We start from the raw sequence: 12795 nt of genomic DNA on the forward strand, positions 1-12795 counted from the left end.
TCCCTTTAATATCCCACCCAGTCTAATCCCCCTCTCCCCCCTCACTCCCCGCTCCCTTTAATATCCCATCCAGTCTAATCCCACTCTCCCCCCTCACTCCCCACTCCCTTTAATATCCCACTCAGTCTAATCCCACTCTCCCCCCTCACTCCCTACTCCCTTTAATATCCCACCCAGTCTAATCCCACTCTCCCCCCTCACTCCCCGCTCCCTTTAATATCCCACCCAGTCTAATCCCACTCACCCCTCACTCACCACTCCCTTTAATATCCCACCCAGTCTAATCCCACTCTCCCCCTCACTCCTCGCTCCCTTTAATATCCCACCCAGTCTAATCCCACTCTCCCCCCTCACTCCCCGCTCCCTTTAATATCCCACCCAGTGTAATCCCCCTCTCCCCCCTCACTCCCCACTCCCTTTAATATCCCACTCAGTCTAATCCCACTCTCCCCCCTCACTCCCTACTCCCTTTAATATCCCACCCAGTCTAATCCCACTCTCCCCCCTCACTCCTCGCTCCCTTTAATATCCCACCCAGTCTAATCCCACTCTCCCCCTCACTCCCCGCTCCCTTTAATATCCCACCCAGTCTAATCCCACTCCCCCCCCTCACTCCCCGCTCCCTTTAGTATCCCACCCAGTCTAACCCCACTCTCCCCCCTCACTCCCCGCTCCCTTTAATATCCCACCCAGTCTAATCCCGCACTCCCCCCTCACTCCCCAACCCCTTTAATATCCCACCCAGTGTAATCCCACGCTCCCCCCTCACTCCCCACTCCCTTTAATATCCCACCCAGTGTAATCCCACTCTCCCCCCTCACTCCCCACTCCCTTTAATATCCCACCCAGTCTAATCCCTCTCTCCCCCCTCACTCCCCACTCCCTTTAATATCCCACCCAGTCTAATCCCACTCTCCCCCCTCACTCCCCGCTCTCTTTAATATCCCACCCAGTCTAATCCCCCTCTCCCCCTCCCTCCCCACTCCCTTTAATATCCCACCCAGTCTAATCCCACTCTCCCCCCACACTCCCCACTCCCTTTAATATCCCACCCAGTCTAATCCCACTCTCCCCGCTCACTCCTCGCTCCCTTTAATATCCCACCCAGTCTAATCCCCCTCACTCCCCACTCCCTGTAATATCCCACCCAGTCTAACCCCACTCTCCCCCCTCACTCCTCGCTCCCTTTAATATCCCACCCAGTCTAATCCCCCTCACTTCCCACTCTCTGTAATACCCCACCCAGTCTAACCCCACTCTCCCCCTCACTCCCTATAATATCCCACCCAGTCTAATCCCACTCTCCCCCCTCACTCCCCACTCCCTTTAATATCCCACCCAGTCTAATCCCACTCTCCCCCCTCACTCCCCGCTCCCTTTAATATCCCACCCAGTCTAATCCCACTCTCCCCCTCACTCCCCGCTCCCTTTAATATCCCACCCAGTCTAATCCCACTCTCCCCCCTCACTCCCTTTAATATCCCACCCAGTCTAATCCCACTCTCCCCCCTCACTCCCTACTCCCTTTAATATCCCACCCAGTCTAATCCCACTCTCCCCCCTCACTCCGCGCTCCCTTTAATATCCCACCCAGTCTAATCCCACTCTCCCCCCTCACTCCGCGCACCCGTTAATATCCCACCCAGTCTAATCCCACTCTCCCCCCTCACTCCCCACTCCCTTTAATATCCCACCCAGTCTAATCCCACTCTCCCCCCTCACTCCCTGCTCCCTTTAATATCCCACCCAGTCTAACCCCACTCTCCCCCTCACTCCCCACTCCCTTTAATATCCCACCCAGTCTAATCCCACTCTCCCCCCGCACTCCCTGCTCCCTTTAATATCCCACCCAGTCTAATCCCACTCTCCCCCCTCACTCCCCCCTCCCTTTAATATCCCACCCAGTCTAATCCCACTGTCCCCGCACACTCCCCACTCCCTTTAATACCCCACCCAGTCTAACCCCACTCTCCCCCTCACTCCCCACTCCCTTTAATATCCCACCCAGTCTAATCCCACTCTCCCCCCTCACTCCCCGCTCCCTTTAATATCCCACCCAGTCTAATCCCACTCTCCCCCTCACTCCCCGCTCCCTTTAATATCCCACCCAGTCTAATCCCACTCTCCCCCCTCACTCCCTATAATATCCCACCCAGTCTAATCCCACTCTCCCCCCTCACTCCCTACTCCCTTTAATATCCCACCCAGTCTAATCCCACTCTCCCCCCTCACTCCCTACTTCTTTTAATATCCCACCCAGTCTAATCCCACTCTCCCCCTCACTCCCCTCTCCCTTTAATATCCCACCCAGTCTAATCCCACTCTCCCCCCTCACTCCCCGCTCCCTTTAATATCCCACCCAGTCTAATCCCACTCTCCCCCCTCAGTCCGCGCACCCTTTAATATCCCACCCAGTCTAATCCCACTCTACCCCCTCACTCCCCGCTCCCTTTAATATCCCACCCAGTCTAATCCCCCTCACTCACCACTCCCTTTAATATCCCACCCAGTGTAATCCCACTCTCCCCCTCACTCCCCGCATCCTTTAATATCCCACCCAGTCTAATCCCCCTCACTCACCACTCCCTTTAATATCCCACCCAGTGTAATCCCACTCTCCCCCTCACTCCCCATACCCTTTAATATCCCACCCAGTCTAACCCCACTCTCCCCCTCACTCCCCACTCCCTTTAATATCCCACCCAGTCTAATCCCACTCTCCCCCCTCACTCCCCGCTCCCTTTAATATCCCACCCAGTCTAATCCCGCACTCCCCCCTCACTCCCCACTCCCTTTAATATCCCACCCAGTCTAATCCCACTCTCCCCCCTCACTCCCCGCTCCCTTTAATATCCCACCCAGTCTAATCCCACTCTCCCCCCTCACTCCCCCCTCCCTTTAATATCCTACCCAGTCTAATCCCACTGTCCCCGCACACTCCCCACTCCCTTTAATACCCCACCCAGTCTAACCCCACTCTCCCCCTCACTCCCCACTCCCTTTAATATCCCACCCAGTCTAATCCCACTCTCCCCCCTCACTCACCACTCCCTTTAATATCTCTCCCAGTCTAATCCCACTCTCCCCCTCACTCCCTGCTCCCTTTAATACCCCACCCAGTCTAATCCCACTCTCCCCCCTCACTCCCCCCTCCCTTTAATATCCTACCCAGTCTAATCCCACTGTCCCCGCACACTCCCCACTCCCTTTAATATCCCACCCAGTCTAATCCCACTCTCCCCCTCACTCCCCGCTCCCTTTAATATCCCACCCAGTCTAATCCCACTCTCCCCCCTCACTCCCTATAATATCCCACCCAGTCTAATCCCACTCTCCCCCCTCACTCCCTACTCCCTTTAATATCCCACCCAGTCTAATCCCACTCTCCCCCCTCACTCCCTACTTCTTTTAATATCCCACCCAGTCTAATCCCACTCTCCCCCCTCACTCCCTTTAATATCCCACCCAGTCTAATCCCACTCTCCCCCCTCACTCCCTACTTCTTTTAATATCCCACCCAGTCTAATCCCACTCTCCCCCTCACTCCCCACTCCCTTTAATATCCCACCCAGTCTAATCCCACTCTCCCCCTCACTCCCAACTCCCTTTAATATCCCACTCAGGCTAATCCCACTCTCCCCCCTCACTCCCTACTCCCTTTAATATCCCACCCAGTCTAATCCCACTCAGCCCCTCACTCCCCACTCCCTTTAATATCCCACCCAGTCTAATCCCACTCTCCCCCCTCACTCCCCACTCCCTTTAATATCCCACCCAGTCTAATCCCACTCTCCCCCTCACTCCCAACTCCCTTTAATATCCCACCCAGTCTAATCCCACTCTCCCCCTCACTCCCCACTCCCTTTAATATCCCACCCAGTCTAATCCCACTCTCCCCCTCACTCCCACTCCCTTTTATATCCCACCCAGTCTAATCCCACTCTCCCCCGTCACTCCCCGCTCCCTTTAATATCCCACCCAGTCTAATCCCACTCTCCCCCCTCACTCCCCACTCCCTTTAATATCCCACCCAGTCTAATCCCACTCTCCCCCTCACTCCCACTCCCTTTAATATCCCATCCAGTCTAATCCCACTCTCCCCCCTCTCTTTAATATCACACCCAGTCTAATCCCACTCTCCCCCCTCACTCCCCGCTCCCTTTAATATCCCATCCAGTCTAATCCCACTTACCCCTCACTCCCCACTCCCTTTAATATCCCACCCAGTCTAATCCCACTCGCCCCCTCACTCCCCCCTCCCTTTAATATCCCACCCAGTCTAATCCCCCTCTCCCCCCTCACTCCCCGCTCCCTTTAATATCCCATCCAGTCTAATCCCACTCTCCCCCCTCACTCCCCACTCCCTTTAATATCCCACTCAGTCTAATCCCACTCTCCCCCCTCACTCCCTACTCCCTTTAATATCCCACCCAGTCTAATCCCACTCTCCCCCCTCACTCCCCGCTCCCTTTAATATCCCACCCAGTCTAATCCCACTCACCCCTCACTCACCACTCCCTTTAATATCCCACCCAGTCTAATCCCACTCTCCCCCTCACTCCTCGCTCCCTTTAATATCCCACCCAGTCTAATCCCACTCTCCCCCCTCACTCCCCGCTCCCTTTAATATCCCACCCAGTGTAATCCCCCTCTCCCCCCTCACTCCCCACTCCCTTTAATATCCCACTCAGTCTAATCCCACTCTCCCCCCTCACTCCCTACTCCCTTTAATATCCCACCCAGTCTAATCCCACTCTCCCCCCTCACTCCTCGCTCCCTTTAATATCCCACCCAGTCTAATCCCACTCTCCCCCTCACTCCCCGCTCCCTTTAATATCCCACCCAGTCTAATCCCACTCCCCCCCCTCACTCCCCGCTCCCTTTAGTATCCCACCCAGTCTAACCCCACTCTCCCCCCTCACTCCCCGCTCCCTTTAATATCCCACCCAGTCTAATCCCGCACTCCCCCCTCACTCCCCAACCCCTTTAATATCCCACCCAGTGTAATCCCACGCTCCCCCCTCACTCCCCACTCCCTTTAATATCCCACCCAGTGTAATCCCACTCTCCCCCCTCACTCCCCACTCCCTTTAATATCCCACCCAGTCTAATCCCTCTCTCCCCCCTCACTCCCCACTCCCTTTAATATCCCACCCAGTCTAATCCCACTCTCCCCCCTCACTCCCCGCTCTCTTTAATATCCCACCCAGTCTAATCCCCCTCTCCCCCTCCCTCCCCACTCCCTTTAATATCCCACCCAGTCTAATCCCACTCTCCCCCCACACTCCCCACTCCCTTTAATATCCCACCCAGTCTAATCCCACTCTCCCCGCTCACTCCTCGCTCCCTTTAATATCCCACCCAGTCTAATCCCCCTCACTCCCCACTCCCTGTAATATCCCACCCAGTCTAACCCCACTCTCCCCCCTCACTCCTCGCTCCCTTTAATATCCCACCCAGTCTAATCCCCCTCACTTCCCACTCTCTGTAATACCCCACCCAGTCTAACCCCACTCTCCCCCTCACTCCCTATAATATCCCACCCAGTCTAATCCCACTCTCCCCCCTCACTCCCCACTCCCTTTAATATCCCACCCAGTCTAATCCCACTCTCCCCCCTCACTCCCCGCTCCCTTTAATATCCCACCCAGTCTAATCCCACTCTCCCCCTCACTCCCCGCTCCCTTTAATATCCCACCCAGTCTAATCCCACTCTCCCCCCTCACTCCCTTTAATATCCCACCCAGTCTAATCCCACTCTCCCCCCTCACTCCCTACTCCCTTTAATATCCCACCCAGTCTAATCCCACTCTCCCCCCTCACTCCGCGCTCCCTTTAATATCCCACCCAGTCTAATCCCACTCTCCCCCCTCACTCCGCGCACCCGTTAATATCCCACCCAGTCTAATCCCACTCTCCCCCCTCACTCCCCACTCCCTTTAATATCCCACCCAGTCTAATCCCACTCTCCCCCCTCACTCCCTGCTCCCTTTAATATCCCACCCAGTCTAACCCCACTCTCCCCCTCACTCCCCACTCCCTTTAATATCCCACCCAGTCTAATCCCACTCTCCCCCCGCACTCCCTGCTCCCTTTAATATCCCACCCAGTCTAATCCCACTCTCCCCCCTCACTCCCCCCTCCCTTTAATATCCCACCCAGTCTAATCCCACTGTCCCCGCACACTCCCCACTCCCTTTAATACCCCATCCAGTCTAACCCCACTCTCCCCCTCACTCCGCACTCCCTTTAATATCCCACCCAGTCTAATCCCACTCTCCCCCCTCACTCCCCGCTCCCTTTAATATCCCACCCAGTCTAATCCCACTCTCCCCCTCACTCCCCGCTCCCTTTAATATCCCACCCAGTCTAATCCCACTCTCCCCCCTCACTCCCTATAATATCCCACCCAGTCTAATCCCACTCTCCCCCCTCACTCCCTACTCCCTTTAATATCCCACCCAGTCTAATCCCACTCTCCCCCCTCACTCCCTACTTCTTTTAATATCCCACCCAGTCTAATCCCACTCTCCCCCTCACTCCCCTCTCCCTTTAATATCCCACCCAGTCTAATCCCACTCTCCCCCCTCACTCCCCGCTCCCTTTAATATCCCACCCAGTCTAATCCCACTCTCCCCCCTCAGTCCGCGCACCCTTTAATATCCCACCCAGTCTAATCCCACTCTACCCCCTCACTCCCCGCTCCCTTTAATATCCCACCCAGTCTAATCCCCCTCACTCACCACTCCCTTTAATATCCCACCCAGTGTAATCCCACTCTCCCCCTCACTCCCCGCATCCTTTAATATCCCACCCAGTCTAATCCCCCTCACTCACCACTCCCTTTAATATCCCACCCAGTGTAATCCCACTCTCCCCCTCACTCCCCACACCCTTTAATATCCCACCCAGTCTAACCCCACTCTCCCCCTCACTCCCCACTCCCTTTAATATCCCACCCAGTCTAATCCCACTCTCCCCCCTCACTCCCCGCTCCCTTTAATATCCCACCCAGTCTAATCCCGCACTCCCCCCTCACTCCCCACTCCCTTTAATATCCCACCCAGTCTAATCCCACTCTCCCCCCTCACTCCCCGCTCCCTTTAATATCCCACCCAGTCTAATCCCACTCTCCCCCCTCACTCCCCCCTCCCTTTAATATCCTACCCAGTCTAATCCCACTGTCCCCGCACACTCCCCACTCCCTTTAATACCCCACCCAGTCTAACCCCACTCTCCCCCTCACTCCCCACTCCCTTTAATATCCCACCCAGTCTAATCCCACTCTCCCCCCTCACTCACCACTCCCTTTAATATCTCTCCCAGTCTAATCCCACTCTCCCCCTCACTCCCTGCTCCCTTTAATACCCCACCCAGTCTAATCCCACTCTCCCCCCTCACTCCCCCCTCCCTTTAATATCCTACCCAGTCTAATCCCACTGTCCCCGCACACTCCCCACTCCCTTTAATATCCCACCCAGTCTAATCCCACTCTCCCCCTCACTCCCCGCTCCCTTTAATATCCCACCCAGTCTAATCCCACTCTCCCCCCTCACTCCCTATAATATCCCACCCAGTCTAATCCCACTCTCCCCCCTCACTCCCTACTCCCTTTAATATCCCACCCAGTCTAATCCCACTCTCCCCCCTCACTCCCTACTTCTTTTAATATCCCACCCAGTCTAATCCCACTCTCCCCCCTCACTCCCTTTAATATCCCACCCAGTCTAATCCCACTCTCCCCCCTCACTCCCTACTTCTTTTAATATCCCACCCAGTCTAATCCCACTCTCCCCCTCACTCCCCACTCCCTTTAATATCCCACCCAGTCTAATCCCACTCTCCCCCTCACTCCCAACTCCCTTTAATATCCCACTCAGGCTAATCCCACTCTCCCCCCTCACTCCCTACTCCCTTTAATATCCCACCCAGTCTAATCCCACTCAGCCCCTCACTCCCCACTCCCTTTAATATCCCACCCAGTCTAATCCCACTCTCCCCCCTCACTCCCCACTCCCTTTAATATCCCACCCAGTCTAATCCCACTCTCCCCCTCACTCCCAACTCCCTTTAATATCCCACCCAGTCTAATCCCACTCTCCCCCTCACTCCCCACTCCCTTTAATATCCCACCCAGTCTAATCCCACTCTCCCCCTCACTCCCACTCCCTTTTATATCCCACCCAGTCTAATCCCACTCTCCCCCGTCACTCCCCGCTCCCTTTAATATCCCACCCAGTCTAATCCCACTCTCCCCCCTCACTCCCCACTCCCTTTAATATCCCACCCAGTCTAATCCCACTCTCCCCCTCACTCCCACTCCCTTTTATATCCCACCCAGTCTAATCCCACTCTCCCCCGTCACTCCCCGCTCCCTTTAATATCCCACCCAGTCTAATCCCACTCTCCCCCCTCACTCCCCACTCCCTTTAATATCCCACCCAGTCTAATCCCACTCACCCCCTCACTCCCCACTCCCTTTAATATCCCACCCAGTCTAATCCCACTCTCCCCCTCACTCCCACTCCCTTTAATATCCCACCCAGTCTAATCCCACTCTCCCCCCTCACTCCCCACTCCCTTTAATAACCCACCCAGTCTAATCCCACTCTCCCCCCTCACTCCCCGCTCCCTTTAATATCCCACCCAGTCTAATCCCACTCTCCCCCCTCACTCTCCACTCCCTTTAATATCCCACCCAGTCTAATCCCACTCTCCCCCCTCACTCCGCGCACCCGTTAATATCCCACCCAGTCTAATCCCGCTCACTCACCACTCCCTTTAATATCTCTCCCAGTCTAATCCCACTCTCCCCCTCACTCCCTGCTCCCTTTAATATCCCACCCAGTCTAATCCCACTCTCCCCCCTCACTCCCCACTCCCTTTAATATCCCACCCAGTCGAATCCCACTCTCAGCCCTCACTCCCCACTCCCTTTAATATCCCACCCAGTCTAATCCCACTCTCCCCCTCACTCCCTACGCCCTTTAATATCCCACCCACTCTAATCCCCCTCTCCCCCCTCACTCCCCGCTCCCTTTAATATCCCACCCAGTCTAATCCCACTCCCCCCTCACTCCCCGCTCCCTTTAATATCCCACCCAGTCTAATCCCCCTCTCCCCCCTCACTCCCCACTCCCTTTAATATCCCACCCAGTCTAATCCCCCTCTCCCCCCTCACTCCCCTCTCCCTTTAATATCCCACCCAGTCTAATCCCACTCTCCCCCTCACTCCCTACTCCCTTTAATATCCCACCCAGTCTAATCCCACTCTCCCCCCTCACTCCCCACTCCCTTTAATATCCCACCCTGTCTAATCCCACTCTCCCCCTCACTCCCCACTCCCTTTAATATCCCACCCAGTCTAATCCCACTCTCGCCCCTCACTCCCCACTCCCTTTAATATCCCACCCAGTCTAATCCCACTCTCCCCCCTCACTCCCCACTTCCTTTAATACCCCACCCAGTCTAATCCCACTCTCCCCCCTCACTCCTCGTTCCCTTTAATATCCCACCCAGTCTAATCCCACTCCCCCCCTCACTCCCCACTCCCTTTAATATCCCACCCAGTCTAATCCCCCTCTCCCCCCTCACTCCCCGCTCCCTTTAATATCCCACCCAGTCTAATCCCACTCCCCCCTCACTCCCCACTCCCTTTAATATCCCACCCAGTCTAATCCCACTCTCCCCCTCACTCCCTACTCCCTTTAATATCCCACCCAGTCTAATCCCACTCTCCCCCCTCCCTTTAATATCCCACCCAGTCTAATCCCACTCTCCCCCCTCACTCCCCGCACCCTTTAATATCCCACCCAGTCTAATACCACTCTCCCCCTCCCCTCTCCCCCTCTCCTTCCCTCCCCCTCCCTCTCCCTCTCCCCTCTCCCTCCCTCCCCCTCCCCTCTCTCCCTCTCTCCCCCTCTCCCTCCCCTCTCCCACTCCCTCTCCCCCTCCACTCTCCTCCTCTCCCTCTCCTTCCCTCCCCCTCCCCTCTCCCTCTCCCCTCTCCCTCCCCCTCCCCTCTCCCTCCCCCCCCCCCCTCTCCCACTCCCTCTCCTCCTTCACTCTCCCCCCCCCTCTCCCACTCCCTCTCCTCCTCCACTCTCCCCCTCCCCTCTCCCACTCTCTCTCCCCCTCCACTCTCCCTCTCTCCCCCTTCCCCTCCCCCTCCCTCTCTCCCCTCCCCTCTCCCCCCTCCCTCCCCCCAGTTCCCTCTCCCTCCCTCCTCCCAGTTCCCTCCCTCTCCCCCTCCCCTCTCCCTCCCTCCCCCCAGTCCCCTCCCCCTCTCGCTCCCTCTCCCCCTCCCCTCTCCCTCCCTCCCCCCAGTTCCCTCCCCCTCTCTCTCCCCTCTCCCCCCCTCCCTCTCCCCTCCCCCTCCTCTCCCCCTCCCCTCTCTCCCCTCCCTCCCTATCCCCTCCCCTCTCCCTCCCTCCCCCTCCCCTCTCCCTCCCTCCCCCTCCCCCCTCCCCTCTCCCTCCCCTCTCCCACTCCCTCTCCTCCTTCACTCTCCCCCCCCTCCCACTCCCTCTCCTCCTCCACTCTCCCCCTCCCCTCTCCCACTCTCTCTCCCCCTCCACTCTCCCTCTCTCCCCCTTCCCCTCCCCCTCCCTCTCTCCCCCTCCCCTCTCCCCCATCCCTCCCCCCAGTTCCCTCTCCCTCCCTCCTCCCAGTTCCCTCCCTCTCCCCCTCCCCTCTCCCTCCCTCCCCCCAGTTCCCTCCCCCTCCCTCTCCCCTCTTCCCCCTCCCCTCCCCCTCCTCTCCCCCTCCCCTCTCCCCCCTCCCTCCCTATCCCCTCCCTCTCCCTCCCTCCCCCTCCCCTCTCCCTCCCTCCCCTCCCCTCTCCCTCCCCCCCCCCCAGTTCCCTCTCCCTCTGTGATTGAGTCACTCAGAGACCCTCCTCGTTCTCTGGGTTTATTTATTGATCCTCCCGTCCTGCCTGGAGCAGGGTCGCGTTCCCCATCTTGTTTCTGCTGTTCCCATCCCATTCCACTCCCCCACCCGATCTCTCTCTTCCCCCCACACACCCCATACTTCATTCTTTCTCTCACTGCACTTCTTCACTCCCTCTATCACTTCACTCCTCTCCGTCGCCTCACTCGTTCTGTTCCTTCCTTGGTTTCTCTCCTGTCACTCTCCCTCTCTCTCTCTCCTGTCACTCTCCCTCTCTCCTGTCACTCTCCCTCTCTCTCTCTCCTGTCACTCTCCCTCTCTCATTCTCTCCTGTCACTCTCCCTCTCTCTCTCCTGTCACTCTCCCTCTCTCCTGTCACTCTCCCTCTCTCTCTCTCCTGTCACTCTCACTCTCTCTCCTGTCACTCTCCCTCTCTCTCTCTCCTGTCACTCTCCCTCTCTCTCTCACCTGTCACTCTCTCTCTCTCCTGTCACTCTCTCTCTCTCCTGTCACTCTCACTCTCTATCTCTCTCCTGTCACTCTCCCTCTCTCTCTCCTGTCACTCTCTCTCTCTCTCCTGTCACTCTCTCTCTCTCCTGTCACTCTCCCTCTCTCTCTCTCCTGTCACTCTCCCTCTCTCTCTCTCCTGTCACTCTCCCTCTCTCTCTCTCCTGTCACTCTCCCTCTCTCTCTCTCCTGTCACTCTCTCTCTCTCTCTCCTGTCACTCTCTCTCTCTCTCTCCTGTCACTCTCACTCTCTCTCTCTCTCTCCTGTCACTCTCACTCTCTCTCTCTCTCTCCTGTCACTCTCACTCTCTCTCTCTCTCCTGTCACTCTCCCTCTCTCTCTCTCCTGTCACTCTCCCTCTCTCTCCTGTCACTCTCCCCCTCTCTCTCTCCTGTCACTCTCCCTCTCTCTCTCTCCTGTCACTCTCCCTCTCTCTCTCTCCTGTCACTCTCTCTCTCTCTCCTGTCACTCTCCCTCTCTCTCTCTCCTGTCACTCTCCCTCTCTCTCTCTCCTGTCACTCTCCCTCTCTCTCCTGTCACTCTCCCTCTCTCTCTCTCCTGTCACTCTCCCTCTCTCTCTCCTGTCACTCTCCCTCTCTCTCTCCTGTCACTCTCTCCCTCTCTCTCTCCTGTCACTCTCCCTCTCTCTCTCCTGTCACTCTCCCTCTCTCCTGTCACTCTCCCTCTCTCTCTCTCTCTCCTGTCACTCTCTCTCTCTCTCCTGTCACTCTCCCTCTCTCTCTCTCTCCTGTCACTCTCCCTCTCTCTCTCCTGTCACTCTCCCTCTCTCTCTCTCTCCTGTCACTCTCCCTCTCTCTCTCTCCTGTCACTCTCCCCTCTCTCTCTCCTGTCACTCTCCCTCTCTCTCTCTCCTGTCACTCTCCCTCTCTCTCTCCTCACTATCTCTCCCTCCTCAGTCTGCGACGTTCTCCTTTCTTAATCTCCCTCTCTCTCTCTCTTTCCCCCTCATTTTCTCTCCCTCACTCTCCTTCTCCCTCTCACCACCCCCTCTCTCCTTCTCTCTCTCTTCCTCATTTTCTCTCCCTCCCCCTCTCTCTATCTTTCTCACTCTCTCCTCCTTACTTTAACTCTCTCTTCTTCATCTTCTGTCTCTCCTTCCTCCTAATTTATTCTTCCCTCTCTCCTCATTTTGTCTCCCCCTCTCTGCCTTCCTCTCTCTCTCCCCCCATTTCCTCATTCTCTCTCTCTCTCTCTCTCTCTCACTGGCCTTCGATCCGAACACAACTTCCTGTTCTCTCTCTAACCTTTCCCTTTCACATTCTCTCGTTCTCTTCAATTCTCCAGTCGGTCAGTCTCTCTCTCTCTCTTTCTTTCAGTCACTCTCACCCTCTCTCTATTCCCTTTCTCTCTCCACCCTTCTCCCCTCAGTCACTCTCT

Source organism: Chiloscyllium plagiosum, unplaced genomic scaffold, assembly GCF_037043375.1.
Source record: "Chiloscyllium plagiosum isolate Xiang-an unplaced genomic scaffold, Cpla_swu_hap1 HiC_scaffold_21, whole genome shotgun sequence".
Taxonomy (NCBI): Eukaryota; Metazoa; Chordata; class Chondrichthyes; order Orectolobiformes; family Hemiscylliidae; genus Chiloscyllium; species Chiloscyllium plagiosum.